Genomic DNA, 15,960 nt, shown 5'->3' on the forward strand with positions numbered 1-15,960 from the left:
TGACCTCACTTCAAAGCAATTACATCTCAACCAGTCAGCTGGCCGTGGCCAAGATTCAGTGGAGAAACACCCTCTGCCTGCGTCTTACTGCTGCTCACGAGTCAGACATGAGAGGGAGCTATAAACTCTTCCAGCAGCCAGCTCTCCTCGGTATGCACTGCTAAATACTTCTGCATGCCCTCTCACTTGCCCAAGCACAGCTCACTATAGCTTTTCCAAGAAACGTTATGCTCCAAAGTAGGTTTGCACCACATGTTTTATCATGACTTCCACTGAACGTAAAGTTTTGTGTAATTTATCACTCATCCTTCAAACCCCCGATAAACTAGAGGGTACATACCTCCACCAGTCTCCAAAGGTGCTTTAAGTTTTCTTCATCCGTGTTCAACTCAGTTGATGTGCAAGCAGAGGTGTTGTTTTGCCAAGGTTTTAATTAATGGGAAGCGATCAGAAATACTCACATATCATAACGATGACACATCCACATTTCAAAGTGTCAGATGTGTTGAGAAAATGTTACGTGGACTTTTAAACAGTCAGGTTTATTAACAGTGAAATATCGGTACTCATTTCCATATAATTTGCCATTTTCCTTTATATGTACTAGCATGGGGCTGGAAATTTGGTCTTGCTCTCTATAGTGTGGGGATAAACAGGTAGTTGAATATATGTTACCAAGATATACACATTTATAAATGACAGCTTCATATCCTACCAATTGTGAAATAAAACAACAACAACAAAAAATAGCTAACAGTGTTGTACTCTGCAACTCACCTTGAGCATCTCTCTCATACACTGATAAGGTGGTACCACTGCCTACCAGGTTGATATAGTTGGCAGAGAGAGGGCCCTCTTGAGCCATAGACATGAAAACTACACAACGAGCAAGTGGAATGAAACCCTACAGTCTCTGTTACATCTAGCCTTCGTCATTGACTGATCCTAACCAAAACCAAGCTTCTATTCTAATCTATTCTATAGGTGTATTTAAGATATTTGGCTGAAAAAAAGATGGGTTTTTCTAGTTTTTTTTTGTGTGTGTGTGCCTGAACCCCAGGTTTATGTGGCGAGCGAACTCAAAGACTGACAGGAGACAGTCTTTAAAACAGATGTTACATTAAAAAGATGCCTACACTGATGAACACAGTCAACTAAGACAGCACTGGAATCTTGAAACAAAATGTCACATGCACTGCTGCAAACAAGAGCCCCAACATTAGGGCTAAGCTGCACATTATTCCTGCTCTGGACCTGCCCCCAGGTGGGTGGTTTTTTTTTCCCTGTCGTGTGTATCAGTGGAGCTATGTGATTGGCTGCAAAACAATGGTGCACTGATGTGGTAAACGGGTGACGTGATCTCGTTGTTTGTTGAGGCAATATATATATCAAAACTTTGTGATTAATATGTTTGTGTCAGCGTGATAACAGAATGTTCCATGGTGCCAAGGTTTTTTCCAGACAGATATGAAGCACTTGGTTTTATCATTTTAGACTGCATGCAATTAATGACATCTGGGCATGTGTCATGACTGTATGTAAAGTAGTCAGGCCAAATCCAGTTTGTAACATTAGGTGGTCTGAGGACATTTGGACATGCTTTATGGAACATTCCAACAGCATGTTACATAGAGACCACTGCAATCACAAAAGCATATGCAACTAGCGGCACTGCTAAGTATTAATTAAATGCAACTGTAGACCTGCATGTCGTTCACACTTTAAACATATCTTCCTTGATACAAGGCCTACCTCTCCACCAATTAACATTGAAATCTGTTCATCTTTTTGAGTTCCTTTGGTTGTTCCCTTATTTTTTTCTCTCAGGGTCTCCACAGCAGATCCGAGGTGGATTAATGACACATTTGTGCACTGTGGGAGAGCTGGATATGAACAAAGTGTGCTGTTTAATGAAAGCAAGACGTCATATTTCCTCACTGATCGTGCATCGTCCTCACAGCAAGTACATCTGAGAACTGCCACTGCACATCCTCAGAGAGAGAAACAGAGGATTCCACATAAAAAGATTAAACTCGACATAGTGCAGTGTGCTCCGCTCCTGCAGAGTTGTGCTCCTCCTCCTCCTCCAAAAAAACCCCCCAACAAAAACAAAAACCACCAACAATACATTAAATGCATACGTCTAGAAATCTCAAACAGGAGTCCTGATGTGTGCTGCAACTACGCCCAGGCCGGCAACAGCTCGGCCACTTGTAGAAGCACTTGTTCCTCTCCGATCATCTCTCCTATTTTGGTGTGGTCCCCACCAGCTTGTATGTCTGGCCCACCCCTGTCACAGTGCTCTCATGAATCTCTCACATTAAGAGATTCAGAGATTCGCCTTGGGGCAACTGTTGTTGTGATTTGGCGCTATATAAATAAAATTGAAATTGAAATTGAAATTAAGAGCCCCACCGAGTACATTCAGAGGATTGCACGACACCAGCGATGGTTCTGGGTGGACCCTCGTCACCTTGCCAACATTGACCAGTTCAAAATCCAGACTGTTCAAAATCCAGTCTGGGCTGTTCGCAGGCTGTCACAGCCCAGTGAAATAGGACTCTACAGAGTCACTCCAGCCACCACCTTGTTTAAGGTACTGCTGAATGCTATAGATTCAAAGTCATAATCAAAACAGTTCCAGTGCTATTGCCTCGCGGTAACGATATCATGACGGCCAATACTCAATTTCAAGTTGTTGAAGTCACCTAATAAGATGTTCCTTTATGAGTCCTGCATGGGGACATTTACAGTATCACAGCAGCAGTGATAACAGAATTGTGCAGCAGTAAGACAAAGTAAAATGTGCAACTACAGTAGAAGGCTGAGGCAAGTACCCAGGCATGGCAAGTCAAGAGAATGACACGGTGTAAACAGGTTACAGTTCAGTGCTTGTATATGCAGTGAAGAGGGGGAGTCCAGTGTGCATTCAGTAATACAAATGTAACAAAAGTATTTCACAGTTTGTTGACATGGGATATACATAAGTAAATACATAGACTGACTGGGAGCAGTGCAGTTTGTCAAGTCTCACCACAGCAGCAGAGGAGTGCAGAGTTATTTAAGGTGAAAGCAACTGGATTATTTACACAAACTATCAAGACAATTCTTCACACAAGGTGACCGATGAACATATTGCAGAAATGAGAAAAACAAAACAGACCTGTTTAAAATCTCATCGCTGTATAAAAGCTCATTCACTCACTGGAAAGAAGCAGCCTTTTCATGGACTCTGTTTCAGGTCTGGAATATCGTTCAGACATGAAGAGGTCAGAGAGCTGGAGGTCTGAGAGAGACAGACACGTCTCTCTGCAACAGGCTGCCTTCTCATCTCTAAACTACTGCTCGTAAAGTTAACATCTCCTCTGCTCGCCGTACAGACAGTTTGTTCAGAGAGAACACACACTTAAAACTTTACATGACAAATACCAGACATTTAGTTCAGCTATTACTGCCAAGTACAATATGCTCACATATCGTAACTTTTTGGTAGAAGTCATGTCTTGAGTAAAGTGTCTTTTCCAACCAAGTGGAGAGTTATTTATGTGAAATTTGTGTTTTTGAGTGCGGCCACTTTAGTCTGGGAAATTGGTTTGTGGTTTGTGTTTTTAAGAAGATGATGTTTACCTCTTGGTGTTTCTAAAACAAATTCATGTGACAACAGAGGAAAAACTAAGCTCACTTGAGGGTCAACTTCACCACCTTCATTTACAACATGCTGATAGAACAGAGACTGTCCATATGTTCCATGAAGTACAGCACATATACAGTGGATCAGGAAAGTATTCACTTTTTCCACATTTTGTTATGTTACAGTCTTATTCCAAAATGGAGTAAATTAATTTCCCCCCCCCTCAGAATTCTACTCACAACACCCCATAATGACAACATGAAACTCATTTTTTTTTAGCAAATTTATTACAAATAATAATAATAATAATAAACTAACTAAGAAATCACACGTATTTACACCCTTTGCTCAATACTTTTTTATGCACATTTGGCAGCAATTACAGCCTCAAGTCTTCTTGAATATGATGCCACAAGCTTGGTGCACCTATCTTTGGGCAGTTTTGTCCATTCCTCTTTGCAGCACCTCTCAAGCTCCATCAGGATGGATGGGGAGCATCATTGCACAGCCATTTTCAGGTCTCTCCAGAGATGTTCAATCGGATTCAGGTCTGGGCTCTGACTGGGTCACTCAAGGACATTCACAGAGTTGTCCTGAAGCCACACCTTTGATATCTTAGATGTGTGTTTTGGGTCATTGTCCTGCTGAAAGATGAACCGTCGCTCCAATCCAAGGTCAAGAGCGCCTTGGAGCAGGTTTTCATCCAGGATGTCTCTGTACATTGCTGCATTCATCTTTCCCTCAATCCTGACTAATCTCCCAGTTCCTGTTGCCACTGAAAAACATCCCCATAGCATGATGCTGCCACCACCATGCTTCACTGTAGGGATGGTGCCTGGTTTCCTCCAAACATGACACCTAGTACTGGTGTTGCCACAGTTACTTTGAAAAGTTACTTTATTAGTTACTTTTTTAGCTACTTTATTAGCAGCTTTATGCAGTTACTTCATTAGCAGCTGCAGACAACTTGTAACTAATAAGGTAATTTGTATTCTAACTTGGTTGCTCTTAAGATGAGTAATCAGCAAAGTAACTAATCTGTTGGAGCCAGTCTTTGCCTCCCAGCCAACCTGAGCCCATCTGTGTGTCTCTCTGCCTGCTGCTGCAACAGGCTGTATTCAGAGGGTACAGTCACTGTGTTCAAGAGTCAAATTGGTTTACACTGCTACTAATCTCTCATAAATCTTAAATAAATCAGTAACTCTCCTGTCTGCCGGAGAACACTTTTTAATTGTTATTTAGCCCTACACACAAAGCAAACTGTGGTTAAAAAAAAGAGGATGGGCTTCTCCCCACAAGGATCTTCAAACTGTGTTTCACATCTGGAATATGGTGGCATTGGAGGATAATTGGTTTTCTGGTAAAACTCATGTTTAATCCTTGTCAAGTCTTTTGCAGTTAATTTTCTTCTCTGCACATTTCATGCAACCCTCTTGACTCTTTGCAACAAAATGATTGACTGTTCATTGACCATGACTCATTAGCTTAGCTTTTCAGTGGCTATTGAATCTTTCTCTGTCTTTTTTGCCCATTTTACCTAATTTTGTCCATTTAGAAATGGTAAATGGACTGGATTTATATAGCACTTTTCCATCTGCATCAGATGCTCAAAGCGCTTTACAATAATGCCTCACATCACCCCGAAGTGAGGGTGCTGCCATACAAGGTACTCACTATACACTGGGAGCAACTAGGGGATTAAGGACCTTGCCCAAGGGCACTTAGTGATTCTCTGGTCAGACAGGAATTTGAACCAAGGATCCTCTGGTCTCAAGCCCAACGCTTAACCACTAGGCCATCAACTCCCCTAAGTAAAGACCTAAAGTAAAGAAGATGCTTAATACTCTTCAGGCCACACCCTCCATCATTACAAAAATACACCTGACAGTGTTTAAATCCAGTAAGTGTGCAGGGTTATTGTGCTTGATGTTGGATTATAAGCATAGAAATTATATTATGGTCAGAATGCTTACTTCCCTAATAATTGCGCATGTAGCATAGTGCTCAGAAAAGAGAGGAACATCTTATTCGTTATACTGCCAGCCTCCTGAACCACTTTCTGGACAATAGCAGACTTCTGTTGACATATTTTTCCTGATTACAATGTCCACAGTGTGCAGTATTTGCATGAAGATGTTACGTATTTTGCTACATTTAATGAATGATGTATGATTCTTCATATTTGAGAAACATCTTCAGATCTTTAAAATGGTGAGCAACAGTAGAAATCCAGTTTGTCAGGTTGAAAAAAAGCTGAAAGGAAAAGTCACAAAAAGCTCATAAGACGGCCCAAACGCAGAGGTTGCAATGTGTCTACCAAAACATGTGACTGCTGTTTCCTCCTGAAGGATGACAACTATGCCTTTGTGTTGGAAAAAGATCCAGTGTTACTGATGTCATTAAGCTGGATGAAACAGAAGAACTATTTGAAAGTCTTTGCAAATGCAAGTTCCTTGACATAGTTTAGGTCAAGAGAACCACTGAATTCCATACACAGAGTGGTTTGCAGTGTTCCCCCTTTTGCATGATGCAGACTTAATGGAATTGTTGGGAACTATATGAATATATTTTTACATGGCAAAATTGAAGTTAATGTTGTTATTTCTTGGGAAAATATTTTATTGTTCCTACCCCCTTAATTAGGCAGCTACATCCTGTAGATCAATAAATGTGTCCATCTGCTCCAGTTTGTATCATATAACTTGCCATATTAGTGCAGCAGATAAGTGAAAAAATCATGCAAATGGTGATAAAAGCATCAAATTCGGCAGAAACTCCTTAGACACTCCTCTTTTGAAAAAAAAAACCAAAACGATTGGCCACTTGACTTTTCAATCGGTGGTCAGGTAGGGGTCAATTGAAGAATTACACAGAGGTCAAAATTAAAAGATGCTCCAATCATATTGAAAACTAGAAGCACTCAGAGAGTGCAAACCTCCGCCAAGGCCATGGGGTCACTGACGCCATAACATCTACATGCCGTGGAATCATTGAACCTAAAATGTCTAACAATGATGTTTGCTAGTAAAAAAAGTTTCATCTGCTGTGACTGGATAGCATGTATCCTTAGCACTTGGCATCACAGTTTATTGCAACTTGCACCTTTCCCGGAAGCTACTGTCATCTGAGCACTGATATTGATATTGCATGTGCTTATAGACAAAAACAAATAAGAGACAAAATTCAATTTATTATTCAACTAAACTGCAAATATATGAATTTTTTAACATTTATGAAACACTTATGTAAATAAATAACAGTAAATTCTGAAATAGAACTATTTTTTAAGTGTTGCATGTGCTACACAAGGCCATAGGGTCACTGACCCTAAAGAGATTCCCTCCTTGGCACAACAATTCAACAATTCAGTGTTACAACCAAAACTATGATACATACACTTTTATTTCCTTTATATTTGACATCCTTGACCATGAAAACATACCACTAGAACTTGGAATCACTTTTATGTCTTTATTAGTTCAAACGTTATTGTATAAAAACGATTTTTTTGTAATGGCGGTTTTCTTCTGGATCTAGCTCCATAACATTTGAAGCTACATCAAATATGATGACACCTTACTGAATCAGTACAGATTCAGCTACAATTTGGTGTTAGTTGTGCATCTCTAGCTTCATTTGTCACCTCACACTGACACATTTTCTATTTTCCCTATATTTTTGCATATTCTGGATCACCAGATCCGGAATCCGGATCCGATCATCACCAAACTTTGTTGTTTGATAGAACATTTGACTATGTTACACCCTAATTTTTTTCAAGCCTTTCTGCCTTGTTTTTGTGGAGTTAGAAACTAGAATGTCAAAATTACCCCTATCTCCCGCAATGGTGAAGAATCATTTAAAAAATTCCTGGGTCCGGATCGTGATCCGGATCACCACTAAAATTTAATCACTTGTTCCTCTTGTCATTTCCAACCACTCCACAAAATTTCATCAAAATCCGTTCAAAACCTTTTGAGTTATCCTGCTGACAAACAGACAGACAGACAAACAAACAAACTTGACCGAAAACATAACCTCCTTGGCGGAGGTAAATATTCCACATTATTTGCCTGATCATAAACATTCCAAAAAGATATAGTTTGGACTATCTGTGACTGAATTCTATGGAGTTATGGGATAAAAACAGCAAGAATGATGACAAACGTCAGTGTCATTTTGTACAGGGGTCAAAAGTTAAAGTTGCTCCAGTTTTGGTAATAAGTTGATGCAAATTATTGGTTGACTTAATAGGATTAATAAATGGAATAGTGTTGACAGTGTTGAATGCTTGGTCTCCAAAGTAAAGGTCAAACAAGGTCTACGTCTACTGGAGTCTATGACATGTGACATATGTTACCCCACAATGTGATAAGCAAGGATGTTACATGGTCCAAACTATTCCATTTTAAAACCATGTTTGAAAATTCAAGTGGCCAATCCTTTTTTCAAAAGAGGATTGTCTGAGGAGTATTTCTGCCGAATTTAATGTTTTTATCACCATTTGCAGGATTCCCCTCTAACTATTCTCTTATCCGCTGCACTGTATTATAAAGAACAAATATTGAGGCCAAACCCACTGAAATCTGTTGAACTTTGATTCAATTCAATTTATTTAATTAATATAGTGCCAAATCACAACAAAGCTGCCCCAAGGTGCTTCACACAAGTAAAGTCTAACAGACAGTGGTAAGGAAAAACTCCCTCTGATGGTATTGAGGAAGAAACCTCAAGCAGACCAGACTCAGAGGGGTGACCCACTGTTTAGGTCATTCGAACAGTTACAAGGTTTTTACAAAGTTTAAAAAGCTGAAGAAACAGAAAACAGGAATTCAAAACAACCTCAAAAACAAGGTGCAATTGTTGAGATGACCACACAAGCATTTACGCCGCAGGCAGGGGGTCATGCAGCGCCCTGGGGTGCATAGCCAGTGTTCATACCTCATGCCATCAGAGGGCCTGTCACTGCGGCAAACTTTATTCCAAACGCCAACTACAGTATGCTGCATCACTTTCAGCATGGCATCTCCTGGTCAGTCCAGCACCCTGTGGTTTACAGCTGTCAATCTTATGAGACGTCATCAGTACCCCGAACAGAAAGAAGAAGAGCAGAATCAGTCAGACTCACAATTTAAATGAAATGAGGCCGAGGGCCTGTTCCATTGCTAATAAAATTAATTTAAAGGATAGGAAGCATAGTGCCATACAATTCCAGTATGTTAACCATACGAGAAGGAGAATAGATGTGTCTTAAGTCTGGGCTTGAATGTCTTGACAGAATCTGACTTTTATCTCCAGAGTTGATTCCACAAAATAGGGGCACAATAAGAGAAAACTCTGTAGCCCGCAGACTTTTTATTCAACCTAGAGAGACAAAATGGTCCTACGCCCTGAGAATGCAGATTCTGGGCCGGTACGTTGGGTTTTATTAGGTCAGCGAAGTAGGGAGGTGCTAGTGTGTGAATAATTTTATAGGTTAATAACAGAACCTTAAAATCCAACATCACAGAGACAGGAAGCTAGTGAAGATATGCCAAAATGGGTGTAATGTGGTCAAACTTTCTGCTTCCTGTCAAAAGTCTGGCAGCAGCGTTTTGAACCAGTTGGAGACCCTTAATGCTGGACTGCAATAAACCAAAAAATAGAACATTGCAGTAGTCCAGTCTAGAAAAGACAAATGTATGAATCAGGGTCTCAGCATCAGCCAGAGACAGGATGGGCCGAATCTTCCCTGTTTCACAGGTGGAAGAAAGCAGTCTAATGTGGTCTAATGCGGAGGCTAAAGGACAACATAGGATCAGAAATTACCCCAAGGTTCCTCACTTTGTCAGTATGATGTATGTCACATAAGCGTTACCTGGTGAAACTGATGCAGATGTCTTGCTGGACCAAGAACCTTCACTTCGGTCTTGTCTGAGTGTAAAAGTAAGAAATTGCTGGACATCCACTTTTCACTGACGCAAGGCAATCCTCTAAGGACTTTATGTGTACGTTATTACCAGCAGTTATCAGCATGTACAACTGAGTGTCATCAGCATAGCAATAAAAGGTAATCCCAAAATCATGGGGTATGTGCCCAATGGGTGCTATATAAAGGGAGAAAAGCAGGGGGCCTATGACGGATCCCTGTGGAACCCCATATTTCATGTCACCAAGGTTAGAGGTAGTGTTGTTGTACAAGACACAATGAGAGCGACTGGTTAGGTATGATGTCAACCATGCAAGGGCATTCCCAGTAATCCCAAAATGATTCTCCAGCCTACTGAGTAGAATATGGTGATCCATGGTATCAAACACAAATCTAGCAGCACCAGAACCGCAGTGGTGTCTGAATCCATTCCAAGCAGAATATCATTTACCACTTTAGTGAGAGCCGTCTCTGTGGAATGATATGTTCTAAACGCAGACTGCAGTGGCTTAAAGAGATTATTCTCAGTACGGTGGTCCACGAACTGCTGTGAAACCACCTTTTCCAGAATTTTAGAACAAAATGATAGGTTTGATATCGGCCTATAATTTTTCAATACACTAGGGTCAAGATTAGATTTCTTAAGTAATGGTTTAATCACTTCATGTTTGAAACATTTGGGAACCAATCCTGAGGTTAGTGACAGACTAATAGTTTCTAACACAATAGACCAAGAGTGGGCCACAAGTCCTGAAACAATTTTGTTGGTATAGGGTCAAACAGACAGGTTGTGCTTTTAGCAGATGTTGCAAGTGTCGTCAGTACGCCCAGTGAGATACTATCAAATTTTGTAAATCTAGGTAATACCTCAGTGATGGCACCCACCTCAATAGCAGGGTGTAGTGGCTGGGTTAAGGCATGCTGGGATATGTTTAAACTAATGTCGTCTATTTTATTCTTGAAGTAATCCAAGAAATCTTGTGCTGTAAACGAAGAGTGACTTATAGGCGGTTGTCCATGAATAAATGTTGCCACCATGTTGAACAGGAACTTTGAATTATACTTGTTTTTGTTGATCAAATCAGAGTAATAGACCAGCTTTGTAGCTAGTAGTGAATGCTTATACAACCCCAATTCCAATGAAGTTGGGATGTTGTGTAAAATGTAAATAAAAAACAGATTTGAAAATACTCTTCAACCTATATTCAATTGAATACACCACAAAGACAAGATATTTAATGTTCAAACTGATAGACTTTGTTGTTTTTGTGCAAATATTTGCTTATTTTGAAATGGATGCCTGTAACACATTTCAAAAAAGTTGGGACGGAAGATTGGGAAAGTTAATGAATGCTCAAAGAACACCTAACTGGAAACAGGTGAGTGTCATGATTGGGTATAAAAAGAGAATCCCCAAAAGTCTCAGCCATTCACAAGTAAAGATAGGGTGAGGATCACCACTTTGTGAACAACTGCATGAAAAAATAGTCCAACAGTTTGAGAACAATGTTTCTCAACGTTCAATTGCAAGGAATTTAGGGATTCCATCATCTACAGTACATAATATAATCAGAAGACTCAGAGAATCTAGAGAACTTTCTACACGTAAGCGGCAAGGCCAAAAACCAACACTGAATGCTCATGACCTTCGATCCCTCAAGAGGCACTGCATTAAAATCCAACATCATTGTGTATAGGCTCTAACTACCTACCAAAACTCTACCATGCAAAGTGAAACCCATACATCAACAACATCCAGAAACACCACCACCTTCTCTGGGCCTGAGCTCATTTGAAATGGACAGACGCAAAGTGGAAAAGTGTGCTGTGGTCTGATGAGTTCACGTTTCAAATTGTTTTTGGAAATCATGCACGTTGTGTCCTCTGGACAAACGAGAAAACAGATCATCCAGATTGTTACTTGTGCAAAGTTCAAAAGCCAGCATCTGTGATGGTATGGGGCTGTGTTAGTGCCCATGGCATGGGCAACTTACACATCTGTGACAGCAACCATTAATGCTGAAAGGTACATCCAGGTTTTGGAGCAACACATTCTTCCATCCAAGCAATGTCTTTTTCAGGGACGTCCTTGCTTATTTCAGCAAGACAATGCCAAGCCACATTCTGCACGTGTTACAACAGCGTGGCTTCGTAGTAAAAGAGTGTGTGTACTAGACTGGCCTGCCTGCAGTCCAGACCTGTCACCCATTGAAAATGTGTGGCGCATTATGAAGTGCAAAATACAACAACGGAGACCCTGGACTGTTGAACAACTGAAGTCATACATCAAGCAACAATGGGAAAGAATTCCACCTACAGAGCTTCAACAATTAGTGTCCTCAGTTCCCAAATGCTTATTGAGTGTTGTTAGAAGGAAAGGTGATGTAACACAGTGGTAAACATACCACTGTCCCAGCTTTTTTGAAAGGTGTTGCAGGCATCCATTTCAAAATGAGCAAATATTTGCACAAACACAATAAAGTTTATCAGTTTGAACATTAAATATCTTGTCTTTGTGGTGTATTCAATTGAATATAGCTTGAAGAGGATTTGCAAATCATTGTGTTCTGTTTTTATTTACATTTTACACAACATCCCAACGTCATTGGAATTGGGGTTGTAGTCTGAGATAGCATCACGCCATGTGAGGTAGAATACTTCTAGTTTTGAACTATGCCATTTTCGTTGTAGACCTCCAGACGTATGCTTTAGGCCACATAAGTAATCATTGAACCAAGGTGAGTGTGTTTTGGGGGTGTGATTTTAATGTAGGTGCAGCGATCATGTCAAGTGTGGTTGTGAGTGCTGAATTTAAACTGTTCACAAGACTGTCTACTGAATGGTCATTTACCAAAAGTGGTGCTAAGATATCAGGGAGACTGGCTCCAAGTTCAATTGTAGTTAAAGAGCGATGATAAGGTTCTTGTTCCAGTAAACACGGCAACGAGACTGAAAACTTAATAAATAAGTGATTTGAACCACTGACGCAAGAGGCATGATGCCCAATGCCTGTGATGCACCAGATCAACTGAAAAGCTACTTTGTTTTGCTTATGTAATGTCCCATTGATGTTCCTAAGGCTATGATGGCTCTCTGAGCAGACAAGAAAGCATTTGTTAGAAGAAACTGTGATCGGGTGACTTGCCATCTGTGGTCTAGTGACCCTCAGCATGCTTACAGGGGAATCAAAGCACTATGTTCTTCTAAACCCACACCCCATCCCACCACAGTCATGGTGAAAGTTAGATGGGTCCTGACAGATGTTCGATGCCTCCAGGACCAGGGTTCTGGTTTCTTATCTTCCGGTCAGCACCACATGTGGGTGATATTGCAAAGGCAGTGAGAAAGCTGAGAGAAAGCACCAGAGGCCTGTGGCATTGGAGCAGAACTCTGGTTTGCAGTACTTGGATTGGAAACTAGTGTTGGCGGAGGTTTGTGCTCTATGAGCGCAGTGCTCTAGTTATGCATGAAATACTGTGTAACTGTGCTGCTAATATTGGCTAACCAGTTAGCTGCTGCTTAACACATTGTCTACACTGCGCTACAAACCAAGCAGTAAATAAAAAGCATTAATGTCATTTCTGCTCCAACTGTTCTCTTCCATAAGTTCTCTCTGGTGGACCATATGTTTTTTTGTAACAGTCTATGCTCCAAAATATTGGAGGCATGCAGCCTTTTTGCTGCCTTGTGGTGCTGTGTGGAAAACAGAACACGTTTAAGGGGGTGTGACATCATTCCCAGTGAGGGCTTTCAGGGATGCAGGATTAATCCATAATATTCACAAAAAATTCCCCTGTCCCAACATGTTGCAGGCCTGAAATACAGGAATGGATGTGTATTCACAAATGAAATGAAGCTGACCAGTCAAAGCTTGAAATATCTTGATTTCATCCTGTTTGCAATGAAACCGAAGGCAAGGAACACTGCAATGTGTTTTGTTTTTTAAATATACATTTATCGCTTTGTCATTTGATGCCATCAGTCGTGTTTGAGTCTGTACTGAGACTAGTCTAACCATAGAAATCACCCTATCACCTCCTCATCTGAAGGCTCAGTTTGGAAGCAACAGTGAGCATGTTGCTTCCAAACCCTCCTCTGTGTGACAGCAATATCACTCTGTGATTTATCACCGTGTTGTACTTCGAGAACCTCCTGTTGTTAGCACATGGAACCAGAATTTATGATAGTTTCCACTGTTACTGTAGAGCCCTCTGCCTCGACACCAGTGTCTCCTCTCAACACTCTAAAAGCATTCCTGGAAACTGCAGAGCCTTTGTGTGTGTATGTGCGTGTGTGAGAGACCCACACGGGCGGGCCGGTCTTCTAGTGATCTCGGTGAATGAGTTATGTCTAAGGTCAGTCTATTCTTGGCGCTGCTTTTGACTGTTTGGGTGTAGCTTTTGCTTTCTAAATTCCATGATAATTGGGGATCTCTTGGGCTGGAGCCTCATGATATTACCGTAGCTCTAATTAGAAATAACTGCAGCTTATAATCATGCGCACACTGAAAACACACATGGTAGAACATGACACAATCTTGCATCTATTTAAAAAAAAAGCATTTTAATACAATGGAAACAATTGAAGAGGCTACAAGAAAAGAAAAACTTCTTTTCGAGAGGGGTCGCCACAGCACCAAGGTAGATCTGCATGTTGATCTGGCACAGGTTTTACGCCGGATGCCCTTCTTGACACAACGCCACATTACATAGAGGACTGTGGAAGGTGTGGGGTTTGAACCGGGAACCTTTCACACTGAAACCATGCACACTAACCACTTGGACACCACCCCTGCAATATTGTCTCAATCATACACAATTCATATTGAGAGCAGTTTCATGTTTGGAAATGCAAATAGAAAAAAAAAAAAAAAATAAAAGAAATAAAAAATAAAAAAATATATATAAAAAGCAGAGATTATTGTCACAGAGCTCATGTTTTCAGTAGCATTTGACTTTTAGCAGGATATCTCACACACCATTCAGCAGATTTCAATTACATTTGGTGAGCAGAGAGACAATGTTCTGGGGTATAAATGGTTCCATTTTGCAGGTGATCCTGAATATATTTTGTAATTGAGATCCAGGAGACTATTTGGCACATAACATTTAAGTCAAAGGTTTGTGCCAGGATGTTGCTTAAACTTTGTGAGCAGATGAATAATGTGTGAGAAAATGAGAGATTTTATTTTTAATTTGGCCCAGAACATATTTTCTGGAACATATGTGACTTTGGCAGAGGTATGACTCCTTTGAGTGCCTTCAAGCTCAAGCTATTTTATATGTTGCTCCTTCTTGTTTCTGTAATAGCAAAAATAATGAGTAATGAAGCCATATGTCTTACAGAAACCCTGTTAAAGTCTAATTATGCTGCTTTTCTCTTTGAAGTGGCTTTTATTTTTAAATTTTTTTGGTTTTGTTTTGAAGTGGTCTAAATGTGATATTGGAAATTTTCAATGTTCTTTCCCCAATTTGTTTCTCATATTGTTTTTGGACGCAGTTATTAATCTGTGTTCCGGCAGATTGGCATATTGTGATCATTCCTCTGTGTGTGCGTGTGTGTGTGTGCGTGTGTGTGTGTGTGGAAACAAGATAACTAAAAACAGCTGGGCAGTGTTTCACCATATGTGGGCAAAAATCATGAGATGGTTAGTTTTGAGAGGATCAGACAAAGGTGAAGGTCAACAAAAATATATTTACTGCTGTTTCTCTGCAACCAGTATGGACAGAGAGATGATGTAAATTGATCAGCCACGTATTTGTGATTGATTTATAACATGAACTATTGGACAGATAAAGCGTCACCATCAGCCATCTGATGTCTTTCACAACTGCACAAATTGAAGCACGAAGCGAAATTTTGTGTCAAGCCCCCCCCCCCCCCCCCCCCCCCCCCCCCACATACACACCCACCCCTTTATATAAATGCCAACAACACAACTTTTCAAAAAAGTCATAATATGATACAGTGGGGCCAAAAAGTATTTAGTCAGTCCCTGATTGTGCAAGTTCTCCTACTTAGAAAGATGAGAGAGGTCTGTAATTTTCAACATAGGTACACGTCAACTATGAGAGACAAAAAAAAATCTTTGTTGGCAATGACAGAGGTCAAACGTTTCCTGTAAGTCTTCACCAGGTTTGCACACACTGTAGCTGGTATTTTGGCCCATTCCTCCATGCAGATCTCCTCTAGAGCAGTGATGTTTTGGGGCTGTCGCTGGGCAACATGGACTTTCAACTCCCTCAACAAGTTTTTTATGGGGTCGAGGTCTGGAGACTGGCTTGGTCACTCCAGGACCTTGAAATGCTTTTTACGGAGCCACTCCTCCGTTGCCCGAGTGGTGTGTTTGGGATCACTGTCATGTTGGAAGACCCAGCCACATTGCACCTTCAATGCTGTCACTGATGGAAGGAGGTTTTGG

This window comes from Thalassophryne amazonica, chromosome 2 (assembly GCF_902500255.1).
Source record: "Thalassophryne amazonica chromosome 2, fThaAma1.1, whole genome shotgun sequence".
Lineage (NCBI taxonomy): Eukaryota > Metazoa > Chordata > Actinopteri > Batrachoidiformes > Batrachoididae > Thalassophryne > Thalassophryne amazonica.